This window comes from Pelophylax lessonae (assembly GCF_965119305.1).
Source record: "Pelophylax lessonae genome assembly, chromosome: 2".
Lineage (NCBI taxonomy): Eukaryota > Metazoa > Chordata > Amphibia > Anura > Ranidae > Pelophylax > Pelophylax lessonae.
This window is the reverse complement of record NC_138769.1, coordinates 173,920,634-173,940,729: the sequence shown is the minus strand read 5'-3', so window position 1 is coordinate 173,940,729 and position 20,096 is coordinate 173,920,634. Positions and strand designations below refer to the sequence as shown.

The 20,096-nt window shown below is 41.7% G+C and overlaps 1 protein-coding gene across 1 annotated transcript in view; it reads right to left on the bottom strand.

Moving 5' to 3' along the window:
• Nucleotides 1-20,096, bottom strand: part of SH3KBP1 (SH3 domain containing kinase binding protein 1) — a 568,203-nt gene that overhangs the window by 20,939 nt on the left and 527,168 nt on the right. The window lies entirely within an intron of this gene.

The window sequence follows — 20,096 nt, the reverse complement described above, 5'->3', positions numbered from 1 at the left end:
ATTTGTGTATAGATATATAAAAAAACATTATAAACACCTTTTTTCCCCTTTTTATAAGTGATCACATTCCCTCTAGTCTTAGTTGCATATAAGCTAAAGGGGGGGGGGAGAAACAGTAATACACTGACATTCCTAGTGAAAGACGGGGCGGGGAGGGGGAAGGGGGGGGTGTCAGGAAAAGTAATTGGAGGAAAGCAGGCTGAGTTCCCAGCATAGTTAGATAACTGACCACCATGTGTTCTCCTACTTAGTGTGGTCAGTTGTTATTAGGAAAGCAGAGGGACTTGCAGGAACACCAGAGAATTCACACAAAGGAAGCAATAGAAAGAAAGCAGGATACTTTTTCATAGAAGTGCATGGTACAGCAGGCACATACCAGGAATATGAAATGTTGGGTTTGCATATTCTTTAAAATGAATACAGTAATTCATTATGTTTAAGAATTACAACACTGTTCATGCTCAGAATAATTTCTGTATTGCTCAGTTAAAATGAACAGCAAACCAAGGATAGCATATTGCCCTTGAAGAGGCTCCATGCATTTTAGCAAAACCCCTTTTACATATAAAAATCCTAAATTAAGTTCTGTGCCCTTTTTTTCAACTGGGTGCAAAAGATTTTTTAAAACAAAGCGCACTAATACACTTATATGAATCTGAGCAGAGACTGCGAGCCAGGCCTTTTCGTCCAACATCAGTGCCTGACCTAAAAAATGCGCTTCTGGAAGAATAATCAAACATTCCCATAGACACACTCCTAAACCTTGTAGACAGCCTTCCCAGTAGAGTTGAAGCTGTTCTAGCCGTAAAGGGGTGGGCCAACTCAATATTGAACCCTACGGACTAAGACTGGGATGCCATTAAAGTTCATGTGCGTGTAAAGGCAGGCGTCCCAATACTTTTGGTAATATAGTGTATATCTATGTAAACTTTGCTAAAATTTAGAAGTGTGCTGGCCAATAATGCAACACAAAATTCCCCCACCCAGATACAAACACACAAGGGCACCCATCACTAACAAATTACGGGCTATGGGAGACCCACACTCCTCATTCTTCTGGTCTGAAAATTGCTTATACCTCTCAATTTGTGAACATGACAAAGAGGGCCACCCACGTTCTGTGGTGAATAGCGGGCGCTGTCACATGGGTGTGGTTTGAAGGAGTGAGGTTGTGCTGCTGCTTTTGGTCCTTTCTATCAGCTGAAAATATTTCAAACTAACGTGTGTCAAATACCCGCTTCCTCCATCGTAAGCTGTTCCTCTTGCAAGCTTGTATGTCACTACAGGACACAGGGCCGGCATGAAGAACCACAGCGTGCTGTAGGAGCAGGTGATGGACACACATGGATATGTAGAATATCTGCAGAGGCCTGGGAGCAGCAAAGTGGCACATTTTTAATACACCGGCCACCATAAAGGTGAATATATACCCTCTTTTTTTACAGCTTTCCTTAAATGTGGCTCTATATTGACAGGGCCACTTCAATACACACTAAGGTATAGGATCCACACTGCATAAGCCTTTTTTTCTTTGTGCCCCCTTCCCCTCTCCCAACTTTTTGAACCTCTGTGCAGTAGTGACTCAACACCTGAATGGAGCTATGTAGGGGTTTGATGCTTCCTTACCCCATTGGAGGTGCATATTGCAACCCCTCAGTAGTGAGCCTAGACAATTATGATTCTGTCCCTGTACTTACAAGCGGGTAAATGTGAACCACGGGAGGCTCAATTTACATCACAGCCATCTGATACCACTTTCATTTTCTCACATTGGCTCTTGGACTGCAGTTCCCCTTCTGCCTTCCCTGACTGCCACTGGCTCACTTCTATCTCCTCTCGAGGAAGCCAGGGCGCTGGGTGAACGAATGTAGCTCCACCTAGTGAGCAGAGTCTAGAATGCAGAGTGGAACTCGAAGTGCAGTGGGACGCAAACCTGGAGTCTGTGGGACTGCAGGATTTAGCTGAAAAGGAGGGACAGTTCCACAAAACTTGGGACTGTTGGGAGTTTTTATTTTTGTATATACTTGCACTAATTGGCACTTTAATAGGATCACGTAATAATAAGTCACCATTACCAAGAGAGCTATTTATAACAATTCTAATGTATCTTTTATTTTTATCTACTAATACAGTAAACCCCCCCTCCATTGCGGGGGTTACGTTCCGGACCCAGCCGCGAAAAGTGAAAATCCGCGAAATAGAAAAAAACAATTAAAATGCATTGTAGGCATGTTTTTTTTACTGTCACTGTACGTGTAAAAGCATTTTAAGGTCTTTAAACACACTTTTAAAACAATAGAAACTCATTTAAACACATAAAAGATACTGAGAGACATAGCAAGAGCTATGAAAAACACAAAAATCTTTAATTTCTAACAATTTATATAGTAAAATAACATTACAAAAAAAAACGCAATATACCGGGACTGCAAAAACTGAACCGCGATGGAATGGGGGTTTACTGTATATTTAAACTATTTGCACGCCACTCCCTCTAGTGGTGATTAAGGGAATAACAGTCCCAGCACTTGGTTGCACACATTATTTATAGCACGAGAGCACATTTTTATCATAATATGATTATTCAAATATTGTTTATTGAATTTGATTGGGCCTATACACTTCTTTTGTTTTAGCACTTTATGTACACACGTTTCAAACAGTACAGGTTTATATATTCACAGAGTAGCACCTACCTCACACTTTTTTTAATACACTATGCTGGGAGGTATGAATTGTGCTTTCCAGCAGATAGCACTGCTTTTGTAAACACATATACTGATTTCTCTAGCAGATATAAGATTAGCTAAACCAGTTACTTTCATCAAAATGGTTAGTGCAAACAACAAATCAAATTCTTTGTCTCTTCAAATTCCTGAGGCCTTTAAAGAAATCCAAAAATGGATATATTATTATCATACCACATTTCCCAAAAAGGTGCAAAGTGCACATGTTGTATACTGTTAAAAAAGACAAACAGCAAAAGACAACAGCTGTTTTAGGCAAAATGGTTACTTAAAGTAAAAGGGCTAGTTAAAGTAAAAAGATTAGCTAACAATTCAGGAGCTTGCAGAGATGTGGAACATAGGCATGTTAGACTAGGCAAAAGCTTTAAACCGAAACCCACACAACTGGGAAGAGCTATGTGATATGTGTGTTATGTTACAATATGCTTTGTGACATTTGATTGTGGCACTCATTTATCTACATTGAGAGACCCAACACAAATATTAGAATTGTTATAATCCTGGAGGCATGCTTACATTTCTTTTAAATCTTTCTATGCAACTATTCCTAGTTATTAGAACCAAGTATGGCAAGGTATGGATGTTATGATATATGTATATAAAAACAGGAAAAAATCTGCGCTAGGTTCAGCAAAAAGAACAAAAAGCCACTTAACCAACTATGATACCAGCTGTAAATGATCAATAAGGGGCGCTAATTCCTAATAGTGCAATCATGAATAATCATATGGTAAATAATGTGGTATGAAAACAACTAAAACATGCAGTGAATAAATCATGAGCAAAAAAAAAAAAAAAAAATCATTGAAAAAAATGAATCATATCAATGTAATATAATAAGATAGGTGCAAAATCCAGTGTTAGGTCAACAAAAAAAAAGCCATTTTCTATATTAAACAAGAGTGTTCCTAAAGTGCAAAAAAGTGTATAAGTAACGTTGATTGATGAAATCCACCACCTATCACCAACACTTCGCATACGCTTCTTATCAGATAGCTTAGACCATAAATGATAATGGTCATAGAAGTACAAAATAACCTGGCATCCGAGATAGGTGGTGGCTGCTCAGCAGCAGCTCCAAATGGATCGGAAATAAAAAAAAATGAACAAGCCTAGTGAAGCCTGCTAACATTTAAGTCCCTTTATTTAAAATATATATGAAGTACATTTGATGAGTTGTAAACAGGCACAAATGAGTAAAAAACCATATGCATAAATGTGGGTTTAGGATGAAACTTCAGTCTTTAGCAGTGTTGCCAATCGCCCATTAATCTACGACAGCGGCGCCCGTAAAAAGGATGGCTGCAGGCTGACGTGGAAACTCACCTATTTTCGCCTGGGCAGACGGCGCATGCGCAGTGACATACTGCCGCCGATTCGCTCCATTTTTTAATGGAAGATAGTGTCACAGCGGCTACAGAGGAGAAGAGAACAGGAGGACACTCATGTGAGAAGGGAGCAGAGGAGGATGAGAGTGCTGTGGGTGGGGGCTGAAGTCAGGGGGCAGAGAAGGACAGTGCTGTGGGGTCTGAAGGCAGGGTGCAGAGAAGGACAGTGCTGTGGGGGTATATGTAGGTGGGCAGAGGAGGACTTTGCTGTGGGAGGGTGATGTAAACAGTGGCAGAGGAGGACACTGATGTGGAGGGTGAAGGGGGGCAGATTAGGACACTACTGTTGGGGGGGGTGTCCGCAGTCTCTGACCACCCCCTGTACCATGTCCACATTCTCTGACCACCTCCTGTAGAATGCTTGCAGCCTCTGACCACCTCCTGTATGATGTCCACATCCTCTGACAACCTCCTGTACCATGTCCGCAGCTTCTGACCACCTCCTGTACCATGTCGGCAGCCTCTGACCACCTCCTGTACCATGTCGGCAGCCTCTGACCACCTCCTGTACCATGTCGGCAGCCTCTGACCACCTCCTGTACCATGTCGGCAGCCTCTGACCACCTCCTGTACCATGTCTGCAGCCTCCGACCACCTCCTGTACCATGTCCGCAGCCTCCGACCACCTCCTATACCATGTCCGCAGCCTCTGGTCACCTACCGTACCATGTCCGCATCCTCTGACCACCTCCCGTACCATTTCCGCATCCTCTGACCACCTCCTGTACCATTTCCGCATCCTCTGACCACCTCCTGTACCATGTCCGCAGCCTCTGAACACCTCCTGTACCATGTCCGCAGCCTCTGACCATCTTCTGTACCATGTCTGCAGCCTCTGACCACTTCCTGTATCATTTCTGCATCCTCTAACCACCTCCCATATCATATCTGCAGCCTCTAATCATCTCTTGCATCATATCTGCAACCTCTAACTGTTTCTTTTATCATATCCGCAGCCTCTAACCATCTCTTGTATCATATTTGCAGCCTCTAAACATCTGTTGTATTATATCTGCAGCCTCTAACCATCTTTTGTATCATGTCCACAGCCGCTATCTCTTGCCTTTTTATCATTTCTGCAGTCTCTGAGGGGGTCTGGAGAGGAGTCAAGAGTGGGAGTGCCGCTGGGATGGGGATCACGGGAGGAGTCAGAGTGTGGACTGTGGAGAGGAGACTATGGGGAAAAAAACTAGACTCACCAAGCTGGAGTCGTTTGAATGAGCCCCGCACGGTGAACCTGAGAGGAGGTCAGTGACAGCGCCGCCAGGCCAGTCTGAGGGTGGTCACTGATGTAAGGGGGCACTGATATAAAGGTTTCCCCCTTATAGCAGGGAATCCCCCCTTACCTTAGAGTAATTACTCTACGAAAGGTGGTCTCTGGTCACCAGAGCCCCCCCCCTCCCCCCACATCAAAGTTCCTGACATTTCCCTCTACATCAAAGTCTACAGGATTCCCCCTTACAGTGCTAGGTGGAACTCTGCGGACCCTGATGTAAAAGGGAATTCTGATGTAAAGGGCAATGCTGCAGACCCTGATGTAAGTGGGAACTCTGATTTAAAGGGGAACGTAGTGGACTCTGAAATAAGGAGGTTTCTGCTCATCCAGAGCCCCTGCTTACATCAGAGTTCCCCCTTAAATCATGATCTGCAGCATTCCGCTTAATGTCAGAGTTCCCTTGCACTGTAAGGGGGAATATATGGGGGAACTCTGTGCTGGCTGGGTTAGATTAATCTGACCTTCATGAAAATGGAGAAATATGTTTTTTGACTTGGTCTGTTTAACTTAAACACATTGCTAATAGCACTAGTTACAAGCTTACAGTTTAACCACTTTAAGACCGGAAGATTTTGCTGCTTAATGACCAGGCCCTATTTTGCGATTCAGCACTGCGTTATTTTAACAGACAATTGCACAGTCATGCGACGCTGTACCCAAACAAAATTGACGTCCTTTTTTCCCACAAGTAGAGCTTTCTTTTGGTGCTATTTTATCACCTGTGCGATTTTTATTTTTTGTGCTATAAACAAAAAAAGAGCGTCAATTTTGAAAAAAAAAATATATATTTTTTTTCACATTTTGCTATATAACATTCCCAAAAAAAATTTAAAAAATCTAAATTTTTTAACATTTTAAGCCAATTTGTTTTCTGCTACATATTTTTTGAAAAAAAAAAAAATCACAACAAGCGTATTTTGATTGGTTTGTGCAAAATTTATTGTGTTTACTAACTACAGGAAAGGTGTCATTTTTATTGTTTTTTTTTTTTTGCGGGACTGCGACATTTTGGCAGACAGATCGGACCCCTAACTGACATTTTTGGGGGTACCAGTGACATTACTACAGTAATCAGTGCTATAATTATGCACTGTTACTGTAATAATGCCATTGGCAGGGAAGGGGTTAATACTATTGGTGATCAAGGGGTTAAATGTAAGCCTAGGGGAGTGATTCTAACTGTGGGGGGGGGGTTAGGCTTGTGAGATGACCATAGAGACATGCGATCCTATATAGCAGGATTGTATGGTCTCTGTGATCATCTCAGGAAGAAGGACAGACGGCTGTGTTTACATCAGCCGTCCGTCCTTCTCTGTCAGCGGGGGAAGATCGCGGGTGGCCGGAGCCATGTCACACGCACTGGCTTCCCTGCTAACGAGCGGGGGTGGAAGCGCGCTCGCCCCCTAGCTACTCCCAGGCGAGCGCCGTGCATGTGCGGGACTTTGCCTGGGAGAGCCGACCTGTCGCCATACATCTGCGGGGCTGGTCGGCAAGTGGTTAAGTACTGATATTTGCACTGTTTAGCACTTAAAACAACCATTTTAGGTACTTTTTTGTAGTGTCAGTAAAAAATGTGTCTCTGTCAGTAAATTTCATGATTTTTGCCAGTAAAAAAATAGGTGCTGTTTGTAAATTTTGGCAACCTATCAGTAAATTTCACTTCGGGGGGTTGGCAACACTGGTCTTAACACATGTTATATTTACCACAGATCAAAGAGTCAAAAACAACATTGCCAGGTAGTAAAATCAGCAAGACCCTTGTAAAAACAGCATGCATCTAGTTCACAGAAGTCATCATGCTTGAGGTAATTGTAGCCTTAAGAAGTCATCAAAATAACCACTCTTTTACAAGACAAGTAAAAGCAATCTGGCAAGACACCAACTCCCCCTCCGACCCCGTCAGCGTGCTTGTCTTGCTATAAGATTACACTGTTAAATATAAATCACAATAAATTAAAGGGGGAAGTCTACCCAAACACTAAAATCTCTAAATCTACAGGCAATTACGATCTAAGACTAACCTATCTAGCCCTGTAAAGAAGAAATCTGTATACATACCTTTTTTGAAGCCGCTCCGGTTCGGTCTTCAGCGGCGGAAGTTCTGCAGAAGAGACAGCCGACAATGGCTGGGAAATAAATGGGAAGTGATGTTTCGCTAAGACTTACTATGGGGCTTCCGTTGTCAGCTGCCTCTTCTTCACACGCCTCCACAGCAAAGCCGCCGCTGACAGCTCAGCATGGGACCAGACTGATCGGCTTCAGAAAAGGTATGTATAGTGATTTCTTCTTTACAGGGCTAGATGGGTTAGTCTTACATAGTGGATGACTGTGGATGTAGAGATTTTAGTGTTAGGGTGGACTTCCCCTTTAACAGCTATATAATGTGCACATAGCTCCATAGCCAGTAAAGACAAGCAATCAAAACACATCTAGCACAAAGTAATTCAGACAACATGAACTATCTACAGCATATAAATATTTTTCTGTGCTACACTGACATATATGTGCAATGCAACAGAGCCTCCTGATTGACTAACACCTCTCTCTCTCAGTCTAACTGCTGTGGAAAGGATTGCAGGAAGAGGATAAAAAAACAAATTCAGGTACTTATTGCTAGCTGTATTTAAATAATGTTTCGATATATTTTTTATCAACACATAATGCATTGCCTTTATTTTTTATTTTCTTTGAGTCCATTTTTATATATATCCTCTGGGTTTATAAGGCTTTATCTGCAAGCTACATTTTCTTCCTACCTTCCAATAACATACAGCTAACTGAAGTCTGCCTAAACTGACAATAGAGTACGGTACTAATGTATGAATTTCTGTGTTAAAGACATCGGATTATAAAGTCTACCTGAGCATGACTGATGTAAATAGTTTAATGTAGAGCACTACAGAATAAGCTGGTGCTGCATAACTAATGTCCAGAACGCAACAGCAATCTTTATGTCATCTTGAAAAAGAAATTCTGATATGGTCACCACTTCTAAGGATTGGTAAGCTGTAATAATATAATATTTTGTTTTTGGGTTTATATACACTTTAAATTACATCTTTTTAGATACAGAGCTGCATTATTTTGTGCTTAATATATCTGCCTACAGTTAAGTGGGGTAAACACTATAAGAAAATCAGGAAAACGATTGTCCGATTTTCCTCGTTGTTTTACAGCTAATCATAATCCATGAACGAAAATTCGTACGAACATTTTTGTATTATTGTTTATTGCTTCTGGTCATGCGTAGTCTTTCTTTTCTTATTTTTCTTGTATGAAACTTAAACGGTACACATTAAAACGAAAATAGTTTGTTCTGTTCCCATACTGGAAACATTTTGGAGTTTGTCCCTTCGGGAATTTTCATATAAAAGGTAGGAATCAGCTATCGAAAGTTGTGTACACACTATACGAAAATCGTTCAAAAGTTCTCGCCCAATTTTCTTATAGTGTGTACGAGCCTTTAAATAGGTTTAACTTATCAGGCTTCGGCATTCATCTAGCAAGCTTTAGCACTTGTCTACAGTACTCTTTTTGAAGAAAACTCAAATGGCTTTGGGTGGGATTTTTAAAGGCAATTAAACAACAATATATATATTCATATTTATATTTTCCATTTTAAAAAATAGAGCTATTAAACCAATTCATGACATTTATTGTATATACAAAAGCCTGTGAGAACATGACACAGGTCATGAAGGATGTTGAAATTGCATAGATAGTGGTATTCCCCAGCTACTGTACTTGTTGCCAGGTTCCATCATTGTTTGAAAATAACCCGAGATTGGTTCCCAGTAGGTGGGAGTATACAACGTGTTTCGAACAAATACAAATAAAATCTTCTTCAGGGATTTATACCACTTTCCGTAACATAGAGTAAACTGTATTTAGAAACAAACAAAAAACTATAAATTTACATTAACTTGAGATTGCTGTACATTGTATGCTGACCTTAGCTATAGTGATCCCAAGACCCAAAAAGCGCGCCATGTTCTCACTGCAATACCATATGCAGACCGCTGCATATTAGTCCAAAAGGTTTTGACACCCTAGCTGAAAAGGGGAAAAAGTCAACTACTTTACAGGAATATGGATTTTCAAAAAGCATTGCCCTTATAGAACGAAGCACATGCACAATATGTTGGGACGTCTGGGGTTTGCACTTGACGCCAACTTCCCTATTCCCACTGTTAGTTGAAGACAGGTGGAGCTTTTTGAGAGCTCCTTTGTAACTATCTCTGGGGGAACTACACAGAGGAATGGATTCCCTTTCTTTTCATTAAAAGGTTGGCAATATACACGCACCTTTTATGCAAGTATTAGCACTTTATCTATTTTTTGTGTTTGATGCTATCTAATTTTAGATGGCAATTTTATGGCCATCTTGGTGGCTGTTTTGTTTTGCTGCTTTTGTTTTGTTTCCATAAAATAATCTGTAATACAATGTGTGCTGTTATCTATTCGGGTGCTCTCTGTCTGACCCTGTGGTTCCGTGGGTCACTGTTATATATTTTAATGACTATGTCCAGCACAGCAAGGCCCCCTTAAATCCATTAGGGGACTTACAAAACCCTGGTACGAGTACTGAGGACCTCAGGATGTTATCCCATTTCTTAGGCACTGGAGATCCTCTGTGTTGGTGGTCTTTCAGTCTCCAATATGGCCCCCACTGGTCTACGGATGTTGTCATCCAGGGGACCAGAAGTGACGCGACGACGCATGGCATCATTACGACGCACATGCGCAATATGTTGGGACGCCGAGGACCGCACTTGATGCCCTCTTCCCTATCCACACTGTTGAGTGAAGACAGGTGAAGCTTTTTGAGAGGTCATTTGTAACTATCTATGGGGAAACTACACAGAGGAATGTATTCCCTTTCTTTTCATCAAAAGATTGGCAATATACGGCATCTTTTATGTATGTATTAGCGCTTTATCTATTTTTGTCTTTGATGCCTTTTCTATAAGGGCAATTCTTTTTGAAAATCCATATTCCTCTAAAGTAGTTGCCTTTTTCCCCTTTTCAGGTAGGGTGTCAAAACCTTTTGGACTAGTATCCAGTGGTCCTGCATAGCGTGAATAATGTTGTTTCAAAATCCAGTTTATTCTGTTACAGAAAGTGGTTATAAACCCCTGAATATTTAATTTGTATTTGTTCGAAACGTTTTGTATACCCCCACCTACTGGGAACCATCTCGGATTATTTTCAAACAGTGATGGAACCTGGCAACAAGTAGCTGGGGAATACCAGTATCTATGCAATTTCAACATCCTTCATGACCTATGTCATGTTGTCACAGGCTTTTGTATATACAATGAATGTCATGAATTGTTTTTATAGCTCTATTTTTTTAAAATGGAAAAATAAGAGATTTTTTTTACATATATTGTGTCTTAATTGCCTTAAAAAAATACAACCCAAAGAGCTGTCCACAGTACTTTAGGACCCAGGCCTATAAATGCTATACAGTAGACACCCTTGTCCCTGTATGCAGCTTTGCAGCCCAGTTCCAGGTGCCACTGCCCTGGAAGTCTTCTATATTTCTATACAGGATCCATTACCGGCAAATGATAAAGCATTTATGTGTGCCATTTTATTTTTTTTTTGCATTTATCTTCACCTGCATGCCATATATCAAGTGCTCTCTCAGATTTCTAAAGCAACAAAAAAAAAAAAAAAAAAATATGAATAATAATCAGTGGCGAGAAATATTGTACTTTTTGGACTGGATCTGCTTCCTCAGTGAGCTCCTTCCTTTGCCAAAGTCTAATCTGAGGCTGTTTAACTGAAGTGTCAAAGATGGAAAAAACACGAAGCACTTACTTAAGGACCATTATCATTAAAAGTACTAATCCACAAGCTGGGTCAGTTTGGAAGGGGCAGTGATTAATCCTCAAAGTAATTACACATTTTAAATCACAGCATGACAGCGTTTCAAACTGACATGGAAAACAGCCGTGAATATGGACAGCTGAAAAGCATTTATATAGCAACTATAGTCTCTATGAACAAATCCATTCTACATTCATGCAAATCCATATAAATTTGTGTTACTTAATACAAACATGGGTTTATTATTTTTTTGTTGCTGTGATAATGTAAGGTATAGGGCTAGTTGTTGAAATTAAGACTTTATTCACCATAGAGCACTAGGATGAGTGCCTAGAGCAATGGATATTGACATGGCAGTAGAGATAGAAAACATAGCAATCCTTACTGGGCCCATCGTGGGGGTGAAAGTCAATACAGCACATTGGCAGAATGATGGCTAAGTGTTTGCAGATCTGGGTTAGCCACTCAACTAAATTCAACCTATTCAATGGGTCCAATTTGACTATTCATTAGCAATGTGCAACACAATATTTTTTTTTTTTTTATCATGATCAAATTTTATATGGCACAACTTAGCTAAAAAACTTTAAAATTAAGATGCAAAATGTTCCTCATTTTACACATAAAATATGAATATGCTAACGGCATGAATATTCACTGTACATAATTTTGCAGTGTGGTTAAATTCTAACTAACGGTATATGATTACAATCAAGCTGTGCAAGCTTAATATGTGTAGAAAATTGGAACTGCAAGCATACATTATAACATCATATCAAGGAAATTATACATACAGTGTAGCAGAAAAATCAAAGTAGGAATTAGCTTCACATGGTCAATTTCTAAGAGAAGAATTCTATGTTTTTCTCTATTGCACCCAAACTCATGAAATACTACAAACACAACACAGGGATGCAGCAATCATTTTCACAGCACCCACACGCTACTCACAAAATAGACGTGAAAATGTACAAACTTTGAGCTTGGTTTACTTTATGTCCTACACGAAAATATGTGCACTTTCTAAACAAAAAATGCAAAAAAAATAAATTGAAATAAAAACAAATAAAATACAATGCTTTGCATAACCAACCCAATATCTGTAGGGTAAAATGGTAAAAACCAATTCACTATGCATGCCTTTGTAATTAAAGTGAATATGGATCATATTCAGACAGTTAGAGGTGTTGGTCCCAAGGCCTTTGAGTCTAGGCGAGACTTGAGCTGCCCACCCTTACAGTACAGCAGTAGTAAATGTGGAGGCTATCTTTTATAAGGAAGGGATTTTAAGATGGGAGTTTGAGTAAATGAGCAATACAGATACCCTTCCTCATCAGTCTCCGCAGTAACTTGCTTTCAATAACAATGTCTGATCCCATGACCAAGCTTGCTAAGAGCAGATGCTATCTCGATTACAAGCAGTTAACTATATGACAGCTGCAAATTCTAGAGCCAATAAACACAGTGCCAACCAAGGGCATGCCAAACAGTGGGATCAAACGTATCTTCTGAAGGCAGATATTGACGAATATTTAATTTATTGTTGAAGAAGTGGAGGGAAGGGGACTGTTACCCGAAAGATATGAGATTTAATTTACCTCAGACAATATTTGGGTTAAAAATTAGAGTTCTTTGATTATGAATGAAAGCTTTAAAACAGCAATTATTTATTGGTATATAGTTTGAAAGCCTAAATTAATTTACAACAATCTAACTATGGTACATACAACAGAATGGAAAATAATCCTAGTTTAAATGAACAAATATAGAGTATGATACTCATATACGAACACAGACACAAAGAGGACAAGCCATGTATACCTTAAACGTCATAGTTACCCTTCACTTTAGTGTTTCCTCCTGGTCTGCCATGCAAAAACAGGAAGTCCCTCTATTTCCACCTTTGCTAATATAGAACCATATTGCATAGTCTTGTATAGGGCTATTCTGATTGGGTCAGCTATCCCGCCCTGTTCCTTCCTCTGGGCGTATCTTGTTCAGGATAGAACAACTTCCCCCTCCCCTAGGTTAGCATAATTCAGCCTCTTGCTAAGCCCTCCTCCCTGTTGGAGGGAGAATTTACTCCTACCTGTGGTGCCTTGGCTCTAGGAAGTCTGGCTCCCAGAAATGTAGTTACAGGATGATACTATTTAGCATATCAACAGGCTCCCTCCCGGCTACCAGACAGCTCGTAATTCAAACAGACTAGTTGAAAGGGATTAATTTTATGTGTTTAAATGTAAATATCCAACTGGCCTTTCAAAGGGACTGGTTACACTGGATTCATAGATTACTAAAACCGGTCCATCTGGCTTACGCAAATTACACATCTACCATATATTCCAAGTATGAGTTTGTAATCAAAAATGTGTACATTTACTTACATTAATATTTACAATTACTGATGGGGATTTATACATAACTCCTCCTCAGACCACAGTAATGGAGATTACACATAAACTCATAAGGCAACAGGACAATACTGATTATTCCCATTTAAGATGATTCTTATTGAAAATATTTTCTAAAATTAAATTGTGCATATAGCCTTTTTTTTGCTTTTTACATAGTAGGGAATGGTTAAAAACCCTACCAGTTTATTTCTTGCTTTCTGTACCATTGGGGAAACTTCGCTTCAATTTCTGCCCCAGAGGCACAACAGGAAATTAAAGTAGAAATGCACCCTAACGCTAAAATCTAGAAATCGCGATACATACCTTTTTTTTTAAGCCACTCTGGTCTGGTCTGGTCTGTCAGCTGTGGCTTCACTGTGGAGGCAGGTGCAGAGGAAGCAACAATGGAACAATGGAAGCTCCATAGTAACTATATGGGTAACGTAACTTCCCATTAAATTCCCAGCTGTTTTCGGCAGTCTCTTCTGTAGAGCTTCCGCCGCTGGAGACTGGACCGGCTTAAAAAGAAAAGGTATGTATACCTATTTCTTCTTTACAGGGCTAGATAGGTTAGTCTTAGATGGTGGATGCCTCTAGATTTAGAAATTTTAGTGTTAGGGTTAACCTCTACCTTAAGTGAAAAATAACAAAATTAGCAAAATTCAACTTTAAAAAATTCCCTGCTAGAGGTGTACCCACAGGAAGATTTCAGTAAACCTCTTGATCTGGGGACAACTCTAAAGCTTTCATTCTCTGCAACAGTGGTCAGCAGGACAAAAAAAAAAAAGGTATTATACTTTCCAGTGGGGACAAAGTAAAAAAAAAAAATTTACAGATTTTTAACCCTTCTCCACTCTAGACAAAGTTGAAAAAGGGTTTGCCTAGAACATATCATGAACATGTAAAAACCACTAGACTTAATATTTGGTTGGGCAAAATGCCGCCAAGGAGTATATTTTGAGCAATTTATTTTGTGTAAGCTTCTTCTAAACCAAATATCTGCTCGGTCTGTTGCAAAATTGTACAAGCTCATGTATGTTTTTTTTTTTTAAAGCTTTGATAATAGTATGTTGAGATGCAAGAAAAATAAAGGTAGTCAACGTATGTTGGGTATTGTTTATGATTCTACTTCTATATGTGCAGGGCAATCCATGAATCAATTTAAATGATTACAATAAATAGGTTGTGGAAAGATGCAAAAACAAATTCCCTAGGTCTCTGGGGCATGGTGTGCAAGATATATTCTCCCCCCTGTTACCAAAAATATATGTTAATTGTTGTGGCCTTCAGATTACCGGGAAACTGCCTCAGTTTACACCCAGCTCAATAATCTTACACAAATCTTGGTATTTGCTGTATCAAAATATTTTCAGACTGATCAATGCTTCATGGTTGCCAATTATGTTACCAAAAATATATGTGAGAGTTACTTTATCTCAGAGTATATTTGGGTTAATAATGAGAGTTCTATGACTATGAATGAAAACGTTTAAAACAGCAATGATTTATTTGTATAAGGGTTGAAAGCCTATAGTAATTTCACAACAATCCAACTAGGGTGCACACAACAAAATATTCAAAGTTTAAAACAGTCAGAAAACATATATATATATATCGCATAGGATTCAAATGATTATGCTATACATCATAAGACAGACAATACACATGTATACATTTAAGTGACGGGAGGTGCCCTGATATTTACCAGTGGTTTAAGATGATATGGGGTCCCCTTTTCAGATCAATGGCTCCTACTTCCTCTCTGTTGGCCTGGCCATGATATACCCCTCTATCTCATAGACATGTACAGGGCTATTCTGATTGGGTCAGCTACCCCGCCTTATTCCACCCTCTGGGTGTATCTCTTCTCGGATTGGACACTTTCCTACTCCCATAATTACGCCTCTTCCTGACCACCCCTCTATGTTGGTGGGGGCCATTATTCATAACTGCGGAGTAGCTCTGAAATTGCTACTTAAGATATGCAATCTTTATTCTAGAGACATGTGGTCTACCCCTCCCCAGATGGCTTATCCTCATTGCATATCTTAATGAGAGTCTTTTGATATGGAGGGATACCACTCAGGGCGGGGATGTCAGTCTATTCATCCTCGTCTATTGGCACCAGGATGTCTAACACCCAGAGATGAAATTGCAGGGTGCCACCATAAGGTTCATTCACTGGCTCCCTCCCGGCTATACGAAAAATCAAATTCACACAGACTAGATAACAAGGTATTCACTTTATGTGTTTACACGTCAATAGCCAGCTGGCCTTTCAAAGGAATGTGTTACCCTGGATTCCTAAAACCAGTCCGTCTGGCTTACGCAAATCTATCTCCACTAGATTCCCAAGTATGAGTTTGTAATCAAAAATGGGTACATTTACTTTTATTAATATATATTTACAATTACTGATGGAGTTTTATACACAACCCCTCATCGGGCAACACCCCCTTTTTCAAAACCCACTATTCCCTCCTGGAAAAAATCTCCAACAGTTACATGATGGGTTAATTACGGCCTCTACAGGATAGCCCCTGTTATAGACCACAAAGGTATCAGAAAGCCTTCTTACTTTCTGGAGACTTTACAAATGCCCCCTTCCTCCTTTGTCAGACCACCCACAATTCACAGATGCTGTGTCTGGATCAGGTGGACTTCTCCAGCAGGACCTTTTATGAAAAATTTGATTTTTTTGTCTTACCGTAAAATTCTTTTCTCTGATGTTCCTTGATCAACACAGCTCCAGAATCTTCTTGACCATTGGTTATGCTGCCCCCAACAGGAGTAGGACACTAGGCAGGAAAAAAAACTTTACCACGCCTATGGGGCAGTCTCAGGGGATATACTCCCACTCTCTGCTATAGGCACTCAGTTTTGCTGCAAGCAATGTCAGAAGAAAAAACAACCCAACTCAATAGAGGGGTGGGTGCTGTGTCTGTCAATGAACATCAGAGAAAAGAATTTTACGATAAGACAAAAAATGGATTTTTGTAAGAACTTACCGTAAAATCCTTTTCTCTTAAGCTCATTGACAGACGTAGTCTTCTTGATTCTCAAGAGCTGGGTTATGTTGTCTCCGCAGGAGTAGGACTAGGCAGAATGACAAAACGTTCTGGCTCCACCCTAGGGGGCAGTCCCTGAGGGTATATCCTCCCTCTCTCTGCTACAGGGAATCAGTTCTGTTTAAAGCAGTACAGAGAAATGAACCCAACCCAACTCAATGATAGAGGGGCGGGTACTACGTCTGTCAATGAGCTTAAGAGAAAAGGATTTTACGGTAAGTTCTTACAAAAATCCATTTTTCTCTATCGCTCATTGACAGACGTAGTCTTCTTGATTCTCAAGAGCTGGGACATCCAGAAGCAGTGCCACAAATGAGGGGTGGGATTGACAAAATCAAATCCAATCTAGTAGGCCCAACCGGTGCCAAACTAGAAGTTTTAAAGGCTCATTATAAAGAAAGAATGAGACTAAAAGAAAAAATTTTCCAACGGAAAAAAACCCTCGAGGTAGACCACTGGTCTCCTCAAATTGCGGCCTGCAAAACCTTGCGGCCAAATGAGGCATCAGACGATGCCATTACATCAACTTTATAATGTTTAGAGAAGGTATGCACCGACGACCAGGTAGCCGCCTTGCACACCTGGACCACTGACGCCTGATGGCGAAAGGCCCATGACGCACTAAGTGCCCGAGTGGAGTGCGCCTTAACAGGGAACGGGGGCTCCCGACCCTTAATAGAATAAGCCTGTACTACCGTCTGTCTGATCCATTTGGAAATGGTCGCGGCAGATGCAGGCAACCCCTTTTTGGGTCCATCTGGGATCACAAAAAGTGAATCCGTCTTGCGAAACGAGTCTGTCGTTTTCAAGTATACCCTGATCGCCCGGACCACATCCAAGGAGTGCAAAGCAAATTCCCGAGGATGACTGGGCTTAGGACACAGGGAAGGTAATACAATTTCTTCATTCAGATGAAATTCTGAAACTACTTTTGGTAGGAAGGATGGATTCGGACGAAGAACCACCTTATCTCTATGAACCACCAGATATGGTGAACGACAAGATAATGCGGCCAGTTCTGACACCCTGCGTGCAGAAGTAATAGCCACCAAGAAGGCCACCTTCTGGGACAACGTGGGTAGAGGAATCTCCCTAATATCTTCAAAGGGAGGTTTCTGAAGAACCGACAACACTAAATTAAGATCCCAGGGGGGTAACGGCGCGTGCACTGGCGGAGCCAGATGTCGCACCCCCTGGATGAAATTCCGTACCAAGGAATGAGTAGCCAAAGGCTTCTGAAAGAAGATGGCTAATGCTGAGACCTGACCCTTGATAGTACTCAAGGCCAGTTTCTGCTCAACCCCTTGTTGCAGAAAAGCCAATATTCGACTAATCGAATAAGACCGAGGACGGAACCCCAAAGGTTCACACCATGCAATGTAGGACTTCCATGTGCGATGATAAATCTTTCTGGAAGTCGCTTTCCTTGCTTCAACTAGAGTAGGAATAACTGAAGCTGACAAACCTTTGTCCTTCAGCACCTGGGTCTCAATAGCCAGGCCGTTAAAGCCAGCGATCGTAAAGCAGGATGGAAGATCGGTCCCTGAGACAGTAGATCCTCCCTGAGAGGAAGTCTCCATGGGACGTCCGCCACCAGTCTGACCATGTCGGCGTACCAAGCTCGACGAGGCCAGTCCGGAGCTACCAGGATTACTGGGATTCCTTCCTCCTCTACCCTGCGAAGAAGTCTTGGCAGTAACGCGAGAGGAGGGAAGGCATATATTAGCTGGTATTGCCCCCACGGGGCGATCAGTGCGTCTGCGGTTTCTGCTAGAGGATCGCGGGAGCGAGCCACGAATCTCTGAACTTTCCTGTTGAATCGTGATGCCAACAGATCCACATCCGGGGTGCCCCACCGTAGGCACAACTGGTGGAAAACGTCTGGATGGAGGGACCATTCCCCCTGATCCAGGGTCTGACGGCTGAGATAATCTGCCTGCCAATTCTCCACCCCCGGAATGAACACCGCAGAGATTGCTGGAACAAATCGTTCCGCCCAGCGAAGAATGCAAGCCACTTCTTTGGCCGCTCGGACACTCTTGGTGCCCCCCTGGTGATTGACATAAGCCACGGCCGTGGCATTGTCCGACTGGATCCGAACCGGGCTGCCCTGGAACTGCTCGGTCCAGTGAATCAGACAAAGTCTGATCGCTCTCAGTTCCAATACATTTATCGGTAATCTGGATTCTTCCGGGGACCAAAGTCCCTGGGCAGATAATTGACCGAGAATTCCTCCCCATCCGGATAGACTGGCATCCGTGGTCACTATCGTCCAATATATTGGCAGAAATGACTTTCCCTGGCTGAGCATTGGAGACCGAAGCCACCAAACCAGAGACTCTCTGGTCTGTTTGTTCAATCGTATCTGATTGTCCAGGGATTCCGGATTCCGATTCCATCTGAGGAGAATCTCTTGCTGAAGAATTCGGGTATGGGACTGGGCAAATGGGACTGCTTCGAATGAAGCCACCATCAACCCCAGAACCCTCATGCAAGTCCGAAGGGAAGACCAGCTGTTGGACAGTAACAACTGGACTGCTGATTGAATCTTTCGAAGTTTCCCTACCGGAAGAAACACTCTTGTCCTGACTGTGTCTAGAATTAGACCCAGATATTCGAGCCTCTGGGTGGGAACCAGAAAAGACTTTTGCTGGTTCACCAGCCACCCGAATTCCTGTAAAGAAATCATAGTAATTTCTATGTTTTGTAGCAAGGTCTGAGGAGACTCTGCATGAAGCAGAAGATCGTCTAGGTAACCTAGAATCGATATACCTCTTTGGCGCAGAAGTGCCAACATTGGGGCCAACACTTTTGTGAAGACCCGCGGAGCCGTGGCGAGACCGAAAGGTAACGCCACAAACTGATAGTGGTTCTCCTCTACGGAAAAGCGTAGAAAACGCTGATGTCCTGCGAAAATGGGAATGTGAAGATAGGCGTCCTTGATGTCTATGGACGCTAGGACATCCCCTGGATGCAGGAAGGCTGCTACCGTGCGAATGGACTCCATTCTGAATCTTCTTATGTTGACGAAAGAATTGAGTGCTCTTAAGTCCAGAATTGGACGCACTTTGCCCTCTTTCCTGGGTATTGTAAACAGGTTTGAATAAAACCCTTGAAACCGTTCTGTCCAAGGAACGTGGACTACCACTCCTTGTTGTAGTAGATCTGTGACTGCTCTCCGCAGATCTTCTAGACGATCCGGAGATAGTCGGATATTGGAAGGGAAGAATCGCGCCGGTGGGAGAGATCGAAACTCGATCTTGTACCCTGACTTTATGACTTCGCAAACCCATTTGTCCGGGATTCTGGAAAGCCATGGATCCGGGAACCGGCGAAGACGTCCCCCCACCCCAGTTATGGGTGGGGGCGCACCTTCAGGCTTTGGATGG